The sequence below is a fragment of the Triticum urartu genome, chromosome 2A (genome assembly GCF_056163025.1).
Source record: "Triticum urartu cultivar PI428250 chromosome 2A, HENAU_Tu73, whole genome shotgun sequence".
Classification (NCBI taxonomy): Eukaryota; Viridiplantae; Streptophyta; class Magnoliopsida; order Poales; family Poaceae; genus Triticum; species Triticum urartu.
In genome coordinates, this window is record NC_141874.1 from 719,672,531 (window position 1) to 719,677,484 (window position 4,954).

Sequence of the window (4,954 nt, forward strand, 5' to 3'; positions counted from 1 at the left end):
TTTGGGTTCATATCAGCATGATGCATGATTCCTGCATGACTCATAATTAAGACCTAGTTCAACAAGGAAAATTATGCATCTGAACTACTGAATTATATACGACTAAAGCATGGTTTTGTTCATTGGCTCGTAATTTTGCTTTCATTCAACTTGAGCAAAATTACTCATCTAAATTATATGAGCAAGAAAATTATGCATCTGGACAATAAGAGTCAAGCATGATTTTCCTCTTTGGTTATTTATACATCTGAATTATATGCGTCAAGCATGGTTTCCTTTTCCAGTTAATTATGCATCTGAACTATATGTGAGAAGCATGATTTTGTTTGTTTGACAAGATGAGTAATTTGGCATGATCTTGTATTTTAGATGAGTCATTTTGACTCGGGAAAAAACTTGTCGAAAATATACCCCCTTAAAATAGCACATACAAACACTGTGGTATTTTTACCGGGAAAAAATGTTGAAACGTACAACAGGAACTTTTGTACTCCCTTCGTCCGCGAATAAGTGTACATCTAGATTTTGTCTTAAGTCAATGTTTTAAAACTTTGACCAACTTTCTAGGAAAATGTAAAAGCATTTATGACACTAAATTAATATCATTAGATCCGTTTTGAAATGTACTTTGATAATATACCAATTTGATGTCATATATGTTACTACTATTTTCTATAAAGTTGGTCAAAATTTTAAAACTTTGACTTAGAACAAAAGCTAGATGTACACTTATTCGCGGACGGAGGGAGTATGAATAGCACGGTAATTTACGCACCACAACCTTGAAATTTAGGTACAAACATCGCGCTAATTTTGACTCGGGAAAAAAAGTTATTGAAAACATAACGCTGGTAGCTTCTATGTAAATAGCATGATAATTTACCCATTGCAGACCTGATAACTTAAATACAAACACCATGTTAATTTTTTACCGGGGGAGGAGGGATTGTTGAATACATACCTCGGTAACTTCTGTTTAAATATGATGGTTATATATACATCACATACCTATGTACAAACGCCGCGGTAACTTTGAGCAATCGGGATTTTTTACCTTCAGTAATTTTTATGAAAACAACATGGTAATATACAAACAACATGTCTAATAACTCGCATACAAACATCGCTATAACATTGAGCAAAGAAGAAAAAAGTTTTTGAAAAATATACCCAGTAACTTGTGTAAAAATGGTATGGTAATGCACAGACCGCATATTTGATAATAATTTACATACAAACACTACGGTAACATTGATCAATGCGGAAAAAAATGTTGAACAATGTACCGCCGATAACATATGTGAGAATAGAACGGTAATATACGAAGTACATACCCGATAACTTACATACAAACACCACGGTAACTTTGACCAAGAAGGAAAAATTTGTTGAAACATATCCGATAACTTATGTGAAAATAGCATGGTAATGTATAAACCGCATACCCGATAACTTTCATATAAATAACACGGTAACTTTGACCAAGGGGGGAAACTTGTTGAAAATATACCCTTGATAATTTATGTGAAAATAATATGATAATATACGAATGGCATACCCGATAACTTACGTATAAATACAGCAGTAATTTCCACCAAGGGAACTATTTTTGTCGAAACATACCACCGGTAATTTATGTGAAAATAGCACGGTAATATATAGACCTTGTATCCGATAAGTTACACAGAAACACACGCAGTAACTTTGATCAAGGAGTAAAATATTGTTAAAAAACATAACTCCGGTAACTTATGTGGAAATAACACGGTAATATACGAACCACATATCCGATAACTTACATACAAACACCACGATAATTTTGACCAAGGGAATTTTTGTTGTTGAAAACAAATTCAAGTAATTTATGTGAAAATAACACGGTAAATAGTACTCCCTCCGTCCCAAAATTCTTGTCTCAGATTTTTCTAAATACGGATGTATCAAGTCACATTTTAGTATTAGATACATCCGTATCTAGACGAATCTAAGACAAGAATTTTGAGACGAAGGGAGTATGATAACTTGCATACCATAGGCGTGGTAACTTATGTAGCTCATGTGTGTTATTGATCCACAAAAATTCATTGAAACATATCCACATGGGATCTAGTTTCAAAGATCTCATCGCAATAAATCTTTTATGCGAAAATGATTTTTGCATAGGACTGACGATTTAAGCTACAAAACATTTTAAAATTTTGAAACAAGAAGAATCTATGATGACATCAACCTTTTTGTCCTCTGGTGCATATATGCATGTGCATATGGAGAAGGGTGAAGAACCATGTTTATACCATCAGTAACTTATGTGCAAATAATATGGTAAGTTGCATATCAAAGGGCAGGTAACTTATGTAACCCAAGTGTGGTAACCTTTGACCTGAAAAAAAAATTATCGAAACATACCAACTTGGGATCTAGTTTTGAAGATTTCGTCGTGACGAATCTTTTATGTGAAAATAATTTTTGCGTGGACCGATGATTTGAGCTACAAAACATTTTAAATTTCCGAAATAAGAAGAATCTAAAATGACATCATCTTTTTTGTCCTCTAGTGCATGCATGTAATTAGAGAAAGGAACACATGTGAAAGAAGACACTGATTCATTCTAATACAATCATGCATATAATTAAATAAGAGAAATGAGGTGTGTGGTAGTTTTTGCTATGTGACACACACGTGCCAAATATCGCGATCCTATATTTTTATAAATTTTCTACCATGTTCATTTATTCATGATTATTTTATCGACTTGATTTGTTTTGAGTCTTGGTCAAGTGAGAATCCTAGTAGGACCCATTATTTTTGTCTTGTCTCTTGTCTTTGTGAGTCGAGTGTGCATGTCTCCTTGACAACGAAACTGGAATCTTTCCTAGATCCTGCATTCACCGTACCGTGAAGTATCACTAAATTATTCTACTCCCTTCATTCTTAAATATAAGTTTTTCTAGAAACTCAATATGGATACATAGGGATGTATATAGATATATTTTAGAGCGTAGATTCACTCATTTTATTTTATATGTAGTCCTGAAGAGAGTAGCAAACAAATCAAATATCTAGGTTCGATCATGGTTTTAGGGTGCTCTTGTAGTACAATAAATTGACCGGCTGTCCGAGTCAGCTCGCGAGGACGATCAGTCACCCGTTGGCGCTCGCATCCGGTGAAGGCAACAACCTCCCGCCCGGCCCGGCGGCCGGCAAAAACAAAAACCACATCTGCAGAACAGCGGCGACAAGCCGGTCACCAATCCGAACGACAGATTTGTCCGTTTCATGCTCGCCGGTTGCAGTAGCACTGGCCGGTGAAACGACGAGGCGTCTAGAGCCGGCACGGCGACGGGTGGCCGGGGATGGATAGCGAGCTGTCACCTGCCAGCATGGACGTCGACATGGAGCTGTGGTCTGTGAAGGCGTGTGTATGCCAGGATGAGCCGGTTTACTTCCAAGAAAAAAAACCGGAGAGTAGATGAGCCGATTTCTTGTTCTTGCGATGCCCGGGCAACATGCTAGTTGAGAACGTATCCATACTGTTCATAAAAAAGAAGAAGAGAACGTACCCATGTCCAATGCGCCAGCCTAATATTATACTTCCTCCGTCACAAAATAAGTGACTCAACTTTGTACTAACTCAAAGTTAGTACAAAATTTTACATTTCATGAAGATTTCTTTAAATGTCATAAAACACATTTTTTAAAGCCCAAACAATTTCTTAAATGTCATAATTTTCTCGTATGATATGTCATCTTTACATATTTAAAAAAAGTTGAGTCACTTATTTTGAGACGGATGGAGTATATATAAAAATTATTTCATAAAAAATATTTAAAAAGTTACTTTACTTCGATTTTGAAAAAATGCTCACCACACATTAAAAAAAGTTAATGAAATCTGAAAATTGGTTCATTTTCAAAATTGGTCATAGCATTCAAACAAACGTTTGTGATATTTAAAAGAATGTACACACGTTTCAAAATATGTTGACCAACAATAAAAAAGTGTACGTGAAATATGTAAAGATGACATATCATACGAAAAAATTATGACATTTAAGAAATTGTTTGGGCTTTAAAAAATATGTTTTACGACATTTAAAGAAATCTTCATGAAATGTAAAATTTTGTTGCTGCAATTTTAGAAACAAATTAAGAACATATAAAAATGTGTGTGCGCTTTAGAAGATGTTCTAACACTCATCAAATGTTCGCAAATTTTTTTAAAAATTATTCATGACATTTTTTAAAAGTGTTCAGACGTGTGTTTAGAAATTTCCACTATATATTGAAAAATGTATTCAATGTGTATTTTACAAATATTGAACATGCATTCAAATAAATATTAAACATGCATTTGAAAAATGTTATCATATATCTTAAAAATGTTCAGCCTGTGTACGAAAAATGTTCAACATGTATTTGGAAAATTAAGTAAAAAAGAGATAAAACCCAATGAAAACTGGTAGAGAAAACACACAAAAAACAAAAAGGAAAAGACACACATAAACTTCTAACCAGTCCTAGAAACTTTCCGAAACTGAGGGATCCACTGAATGCATCAGCGCTATTTTGACGCATTGGATAGGAAACTGGGGCATGTGATCTGACTGGAAAAGGACTGGTGGTCTCATACTACATCAAAATCAACCAGTTACACTGTCCCATCATTAAATCCATGTTTTATTTATTTATCTAAACATAAATAGGCTCGTATATGTTGAATCACATGTCGAAATTTGGATTGGGTTTGATCACCATTCTTGTTTTCACGAGAAGTTTGAGACAAGAGTAATGTTGAATATGCTGTTGAAAAAATCATTTCAACCTAATAAAAACATTTAGAAGTTTGGTATGGAAACCCATATTTATTTTGTAAGTTTTGTAACTTACCTCTCCCTCCACACGCGGATCCCATGTACGCATGTAGCAAAAAACAATCGCCCGTCCCCTGCGTCG